We start from the raw sequence: 9,449 nt of genomic DNA on the forward strand, positions 1-9,449 counted from the left end.
TATATTATCTGTTGAATTTCATTAACATTATGACATCACATAGTAGTAGTTTTATAAAGGGAATGATAGTTGGTTATACACCTAATCCACTAAACAATTATTAAAATAAATATTACTTTATTAAGTACTATTTAAATGTCGGACATCTTTACTAAAGTTTCTATTTTTTCTATTACGTAATAGTATTATTACAAAAAGGTTTAAGCCAATAATTGATATATAAAATAGTGAATATGGTTAATATTGTACACACTATATATATATACTGCATCACATATGAACTGATATATTAATGGATCATTTTGATGGAGGGAGATATAGATAAAGGACATTAGGTGAATCACGAGATTGGAGAAAATAAATTTATTTTGATTTTTTTTTAAAAAAAAATGTCCAACATGTTGCAGCCAAAAGTTGTACTAATTTTTTTTCTTATATTATATATATAATACGTACATAGTACATGATATCTATCAAAAATAATCTTTTTTTCTATACGAAGTAAGATTAGAATTATATGTATATGTTTTTTTCTTCACGGATTTTACTTGTGGAATTATGAGTTAAGTATTAGTATTTTTTTTGTTTGTTTACATGCATATTAAATGTATATGCATCTTTATACAAGTATATATTTATTGCTTTATTTCTTGTCTCGTAGTTTCATTTTTTTAAAGGTTGATATTTGAATTTTCCTTCTTTTTTTTTTTCTTATCTTGAAGATACAATATTGGAAGATCAATATGTGAGTTCAGAGGTTGGGCCAAGAATAATAAAAAGTACTCTGTATAAATATAAAGTTTTTAAAACTATTGGTATATATAAAGTGTTTTATATTCCATCTATATATCATAAAGTCACCATCTTGGATTTGGATATTGGCACATATTCATATTCTAGGCTAATGTAGCATATTTGGAACTTCTAGCTAGGGAAATTTGTAATTACTTTGCTTCGGGTGCGTACTGGATAAACCCACTCATGTATAATAATTTACAAATCAAATAAAAAATGTAAATCTCATCAGATAAATCTAGTACAATAATCTCAATTAAGAAAGTATTGACAACAGAGAGAATCGATCTCTCACCTCCCTTATAAATTATCGTACCTACAAAATATGTATTTTTAACTTTGATCCGTCTCTCCACTATAAATATTTTTATTTTTTTAGTAAGTGGATTTTTGTTATGGTGAATATCTATAAATTTAACTTTGCATCCATATTGGACCCCCATTTGTCCCAACTAAAAAGAAAGATACTAAAAACTATAGATATGTCACTTTCTTTTGCATGTAGTTGAACTTTAATATTCCTGTGTTTTCACTTTTTAAAAAATCTTATATTTTTGCACTTGGATGTATTTCTAATTGAAGATTCATTTAACAAAATCTACGTTAAAAAAAAAAATTAATTAGAAAATTATTGACCATCTAAGAACAAATAAATAATGAGTTTTAATTAATACTCAATATGTCTCAATTTATGTTACACATTTTGGATTTCGAGATTCAAACTAGTCTATTTTTAACCGTAAACTTTTCATATGTCTTTTAAATATTTTGAATTGACAATTATTGTGACTCATAGACATAGTACTTTTTACGTAGTTTACAAATATATAAATTTTCATTTTAAAACTTTTAAAGATGTCATGAGCAAATTCTCAATCAAACTTAAATTGTTCAACTCTCGAAAAATGAAATATATCACATAAATTGAGATAGAGAAAGTAAAGTAGATTATGTATTTTCCTTTTAACAAATAAATAGAATTGCTTCTGTTTTTTTTTCAACTTTATCAATTCTTATTTAGTAATAATTTTTCAAACTTATCGAAGTTGTAACAATCAAATTAATTTTAAAAAAATATTAAAAATACAAACTTGACAAATAAAAAAAAACGAAGGGTGTATAATATAAATTGGAAAAAATTTTTTGGCCAGAATTTGGCTAGAATGGTAAAATAACATATTTCACACTATTTTATTTTACTTTTTGAACATTTTTACCCTTTTAACTTTAATACCTTTTAATTAAAAAATAAAAAAAGATCAGTTTATTTTAAAATAAAAAGGATATTATAGACTTTTTAATTTTCTGGCCAAATTCTGACCAAATTTTCTGGTCATTTAGCATTATCCATATAAATTTATTTGTTTTACAATCAGCAAATAATAACAAAAAATATATCATAAAGAATACGCATTTTAATATGAATTTAGTAATTCAATAAAGTCCATCGATTTTCTAAAAATAAAATAAATTGTTAAATATAAACTATTCCTATTTGCAGGGATTGCGTGATTTTAACGAAATGACCAAAATTTATAATGTACGATAATATTGCTCTAAACTAAAAGTGACGTACCTTGCAACACTTTTTTGGGTCTTTACAAAATACAAATAAATATTCCCTCTGCTACATTAAAAATATAAATAAATATAAGTTATAGTTTATTAAATTATTTTTATTTATTAGATAAATTTGATGATTAAACAATATTAAAAAGGATTATTTCTTTAATGTTAAGAATATAATTGAAAGAAATTTCGGTAAGGTTCTCTCTTTTCATCCTCTTCAACAAGTTATGACCCTTTTAGGGGCTATAATAACGTATGCAGGTAATAAAACTCTTGACAGATGAAATTTCTTAACCCTCAAAATGAAAAAGACACGCATATCCCTGAAAATTCATCTGCTTCTTCTCCTTCTAGAACGTCCCTCATTGGCCATGCATCAGACGAGATCAATTTCGAGTAGGAGGTTTTTTGTTCTCTCTAATCTCCATTTGCTTCCACCCCGACTTCCGAAAGTCAATCTATTGAGAGTTCTCCCCATTAGCCATCTAAAAATCTGCGGAAACAATAGAGGGGTGGGGGATCCCTCGAACAATCAAGTAAGGCTTAGATATAGATAATTCACGATGCATATTAATAAAATTTCCGACAGACATTGTTGTTCTAATTTAAATTTTTTAAAGTGATAATTATTTCGAGATAAAATTTTGGGTTAAAATGAGGAGGGGAAAGTAAAGAAATGTTTGCAATATTTTTGTGGATTTTCTAAATATTTGTCTCCGTTGAGATTGAGTGTTGATTATTCCAAGTAACGGTAAAGTTACTTTTTAAAGTAAAAAATGATTAGATTAACATGGTTTTCTCATAACATTGCTTGTTAAATCAACCAATGTTTGTTACTAGCTAATTACTACCATTATATATCATTATGGTGTAATCTTGATTTTAACAATTTCAGTGCATTTTAATTTATTTTATTTTATTGTGAGATGCATGAAGGTAATATAGTAGATCGTGCACTTGAATTGTTGTCAATAATTTATTTATTAAAAAAAATTACTTTATGAATAGTCCTCTATAATCCACTTATATAGTTGAAAGAAGAATTAATTGTAAAAGCATTATTAAAAATTGAAATATGCAAGAGAAGTTCAAATAACTTTATAAAATCCTTCATTTATAAATATGCACTTCAAAATGCAGATTAATTCTTAATGCGTTTCAAGAATTACTTTAATTCCTTAAGTAAGTACTTTAATTAAGGAATGTGATTTAAGTTAATCATCTCAAATTAAGTTTTCTAAATTTTTCTTTGGTAAAACTAGTACTATTTGATTATTTGTTTTAATTCTTAGATCCGAAATATTTGTTTGGTTATTGACACTATGATACTAATTTTAAAATAAAATTTAAGATTATATTTATCTTGTAACTGCTTGCAAGTTATAGCTAAAAAAAATTCATCAAAATTTTGATATTATTTATCTAATAACATAGGATCTGTGATTATATCTTGACTACTAATTAAACGATCCCCAAGTGTATATAAGCACAAGTTATACACCTATGATTTCCTAAACTATTTAAAACATTTTTTTAACCTCCTACAAATGAAAAGTATAGAATATACACGTGATAATATATGTTCAACACATAAAGCAGAATTTTCGACTTATTCAATTTTAAAATGGTATTTATTCAATCAAAAATAATTGAGAGTCATAATCGCTCACTCGGAAAGAAAAGAAATATGTTACGTAACTAACACTTCCATAATAATTTTGGAAATGTATTTTTATGTCGTTTTCCTAAATTAAATCTATGCAAGTACAATCAAGTTTATATGGAAATTTAAAGACCAAAAAAAAGAAAAAACTTTTATGTGGAAACAATTTATGAAGTCATTGCAGAATGTACCTAGGTAGTAGCCAAGCTTGACCCAATGATTTGACCTTAGGATGATAATGGTGGTAGTTTATTTATTTGACGCTCTATATTTGTATTAGAAAAATCTAATTAATTTGAATTCATGTTATATACAAATTTATTTAAAGGGAAGTGTTTCTTATCACACATTTTTTCGTTCTCAATATTTGAGTTCAAGACTTCTAATTAAGATAGTAATAATTTTACCTACTGCACGGCTGCATCACATTATTCTATGGTGACGGTAGTTGATATTTGGTAAAGGGGTAAGCATACTAAATTTACCATACCCTTTATGTCCCTTTGATTGATGTCATTTTTTCCTTGAGACTTTTTTTTGTTTGTATTTTTAAAAAAAACTCAAATTGATATTTGCATTTTGTGGATAGAATAGCTAATGTGGATAAAAGTAATTATTATCCACAGCTATTGTATATTCCGTTGCATTTTGAAATTAAAATATTGTTACATTAGGGGTGAAGTCATAACTATGTGTGAAATTTTTTTGTTAAATAATTCAAATATGCATTGTGTAAAGCCCATTAAAAGAAGACAACTTCCGTTAAAAAATTTTCATTTTCAAAGTTTGAATTCAAAAATTCTAATTAAAAGTGAAGGAATTTTATTTATCCCATATATTTCTTGATAGTTATATTTTGGACGTACCATGCTAACTACTAAGAGAACTCTATTTTTGCTTAATTAATTTCAATCACACTTGTCTTAGAGGCGACTCTAACACATTGAAAAATGATATATTTGCCTTAGTCCTCCAAACTTGAGAGGCATTATTTACTAGCAATAATATAAGCATTCTTAAGAAATAAAGAAATTCTTAAGAAATAAAGAAATAAATTATAATGTATGTTTCCGTCTTTAGCTTAAGATTATAAGAGCAAAAATTTTCTTTACTTTTTATTACAAATTTTGTGTCAAATCAAAATTAAGATAATTTTTTTTTTAAACAAAGACTTAAAATAATAAAATATATTATCGTTATTATTATTCAAAAAATTTAACACCCACAATTCGTTTTTGGTTTTAGACTATCAAAATGTTTGAGCAGCCCTTGACTATATATATATATATATATAAAAAAAATAAATTCAAGATATGAATTTTATAGGTATTGAATATTTAAATAGTTAGATTCGATATATATATTTATATACATCTAATAAATTTCTTACACATATATCAGATAAAAGCTAAATTCAATTGATTGGATAGTTAATACAATTCATCTGTCCCCGATTCCCCGCTCTTGACAAGTTATTGATTTATGTAATTTTATAAGTGAAGACTATAAAAGATAGAATATATGTAGAATTGTCTTTTATTTTTATTTATAGAATAAAAGATTATTCCATAATTTCTTTTTGGGTTTGGGGGGAGAGGGGTAAATGGCACGGGGAAGCACGTGTATATATAAAACTTCACATGGTCTGATCTGATTATATTTGCTTACGTGTCATTTTAGGATAATATTAAATATACTCTGAACAAATACTGGAAGGTATATAATAATTTTTCAATAGTTTTTGTTCATATATAAAAGAATCTTTTAGTTGATTTGATTAACTTTTTCTTTAAATAAGTCATTATTGTTAAACAAATATGTATTGTATTTTTGGTAGTAGATACACTCCGAATCAAATGTATGGTTATGTTTCCTGATCAACTTTCACTTGCCATGCACAAGCTAAAATGTGTCGGATTGATTTTTAACTTGATATCTATTTTTAGGTCGGTCTTCATAAAATCAATCGAATTGCATATATATTAATTTAGCATTATGATTATTAAACAAATATAAATGAAGCATGGATTTTTAGTATATCGAACAAGTAAAATAAATGGAGGGAGTGTAACATTTTCCGTTCGAGTCTTACTAGATGTAGAATTGTCTTTGATAAGAGACATTTTATATTTAAATGACAATCAATTATATATGAGAGATTGAATTAGTTGGGCTCCATATGTTTCTTTTAATTTTATTTTGAAAAAAATCTTTTGAATGAAGGTCTATCAGAAAAAATATTTGTACAACAAAGAAGATATACATATATTTTATCCTCCTTAGACTTCATTTATTATTATTGTTATTGGTCTATATTCTCAATCTAATTTTCTCCCATTATATTCTTATATATTTCATAAAATTAGTAATGCAAGGGTCTTAATTTAATTATTTCTCAAAAACATTTAATATCTTTTTATTATATCTATAGGGGATGTTATACAAATAAATAATTTTTAAAAAAGATTATATAGTACCTCTTAAACTATGTGAAATGAATAAAAATATCTTCCTTTTATGATTTGGTTTTAAAATGCCCTTATTGTCAATATTTTGGTCCAAAAATGTCCTTATTATCACTTAATGGGTCAAAAATGCCTTTCCAATTTTTAACACATTTTTTTTCTTTTTAATTAGCAAATGTTTATCTTACTTTAGTTCGGGAAAAATAAAAATAAAAATATTTCTTATTTAATTATAATTTTTTTATCGTTATATAAATAAAAATTAATGATAGATTTACTATAATCTTATATATATGACATCTATTATCCGTTAAAAGGTACATAAATTTATTCTATTTTAATTGATAAAAATATATTGATACATGAAGTTATTCTATTATTAGCTAAAAAGGTACATGAAGTTATTTTATTTTTAGACCAAAATATTAACGATAAAGACATTTTTTAATCAAACTATAAACGAAGGACATTTTTATTCATTTAACATAATTAAAAATATTTTTGATCCTTTTCTGTTTTTAATATATATAAAAAATACATAATAAATAGTCTCAACATAATCATAAACAATATAACTAATATCAATATATATTAACATATGTCATATTCAACATTATTCTTACAAACTCTATCGATCCGTTTATATCTCATCCTCTAATGATTAGCATCATGGAAAAAAGCAAGAAGCTCCTTTCAATATGTTGCTTTAATTTTTCTCTCGTAATTTTCAATTCATCAGTCTCACATGCATTTTCTGATACATTATTCACCTTTTTGGTTGCCCCAAAAAAAAAAAAACGTCACTCTTATAATTAATTCTCATTTGTGAAATTCACTCCACCTATTCAACACTAACGGTAAAATTCAGGAATATAATTTCATGTACTTGCTATATTTTAAATTATTTCATTTTAATTGTATTATATTTATAATTCAAAAAATTAAAAGTTACATAATAAGCATTATAAACTAAAGTGTTATTCAAATTTTATTTTGTTTGACTGTTAAAAAGTGAAACATGACAATGAATCTGTCATAGAGAAATTATTTCTTTCCACTTTATTTTATTTTTGCTAAAAATATTTATTTCTTTTTACTTGTTTATTTTAGCAATCGAGATACTTTATTACTTTTTTTTCTTCATATTATCTTAATATTAGATAACTACATAAAATAGTAGTAGTGAAACTTACATCTCCAAAACATTATTAATAAGCTTAATTTAGTAAAATATACTCTAAATAAAAGTTTTAATACAAAAAATAAAAATAAAATATTTTAAAATACTAATCATAATTCATATAGTTTGATTTTAATGAAGCGAACGGGAGATGCATTTAGTCTCAACTAAGCATTCCCAAACCCTACCACCCCACCCCTCTCTATCTCATAAAATGATAAAAACATATTGATAGGATTTGAAATACAACTTTAATTTAATTAATTTTCTGCGCTAATTAAAATACTGGCTCATTAATTTATTTGAAATAAATTTACGTATTTTAAAACGTTAGGAAATTTTTGCTTTAAAGATAAAGGTTGAAGTATAGATGACTTTATTTGATCATTAATTGAAACTTGAGTATGCGGCCTATTTTTCAACAGATAGATACTTTATTAAAACGTATTTATTTTAATAATTAAAAGTTTTTAAAAATTATTGAATAATTAAATAACTAAAGAAAAAGTATTTGATAATGTAAAGTGAGATGGCAAAACAAAATAATATAACAAATGAAAAAAATATTTTGCGTCTCTATAAAGTAGATCGTGTTTACTTTGCATATCAAATATTTGCACGGATTGATTTATTTTATTGTTTTAGATATTCTTTATTCGAAATTATTGACTCTAATAATTTGAAAATGTGTGCATGATAGGCTTCTTAAGGGAGTAAAAAAATATTCTTTACCAAAAACAAAAAATAAAATAAATAGCATTTGTGAAGCTTAAATTATTTGATATTTCTAATTAAGAATCGAGGAAATTCACTCTTAAGCCCTGCCTTAGATAGAACTATTGGTGAATATTTTCACTAAGCTATATAACATCTCCGATCTCGTAGTGAAAAGAAAAAAATCCTCTTGTCACCCGCACTCAAGATATACTAGGTTCAAGTACGTATCTTAATTCGATTATATGATAAATGTAATCAAATTATATTTGCTTCTTGTATATTCAAATCAATTAAACCACAGATTCAAACCCAGCATTGAACAAACATAAATATTTTAAAGTCATCTAATTATTATATTTTTAATTTTTTAGGAAAAAAAAAGTATCGGAATCTATATATACTCAAGGGATGATTGCAGCTAGGGGTATTCAAGGTTTGGATAAAAACCGATCCAAACCGAAAAATCAAACCAAATCGATAAAATAAAACCAATTTTATTTGAGTTTGGTTTGGTTTGGTTTTAGATTTTTAAAAATCGATAGTATTTGGTTTGGTTATGGTTTTATTCGAAAAAACTGAAGAAATAAATGAACCAAACTGATGAATTATATATATATATATATATATATATTTTTTTTTTATTATTATTATTAATATACATACTTAATAAATTGTTCTTTTAAACAATTTTAAAGATCTTATATATATTTTCATTAAAATTTCTTTATAATTTACTTATTGAAAGCAAAAATGCCCAAGATGAAAACATTTATTTTATTGATTTCATGTATATGAGTGTCTATGACAATTCTTTTAGGTCAATATAGTGATTTTTAAAGCTTTATTGATAGTAAATTTAGTGATCGAAAGTTCAGTAATTTAAGTCATTCTAACTATTTTTCGTTTTGAATGAATTGTTGTCACTTTTTTCACATTTTGAATGAATTGTTTCTTTTATTTTTGTGTATGGTTAATAATCGAATAACCGAACCAAACCAAACCAAAACCGATAACCACCAAACCGATAAATGTATATTATATTTGATTTGGTTTGATTTTG

Source organism: Solanum stenotomum, chromosome 9 (assembly GCF_019186545.1).
Source record: "Solanum stenotomum isolate F172 chromosome 9, ASM1918654v1, whole genome shotgun sequence".
Lineage (NCBI taxonomy): Eukaryota > Viridiplantae > Streptophyta > Magnoliopsida > Solanales > Solanaceae > Solanum > Solanum stenotomum.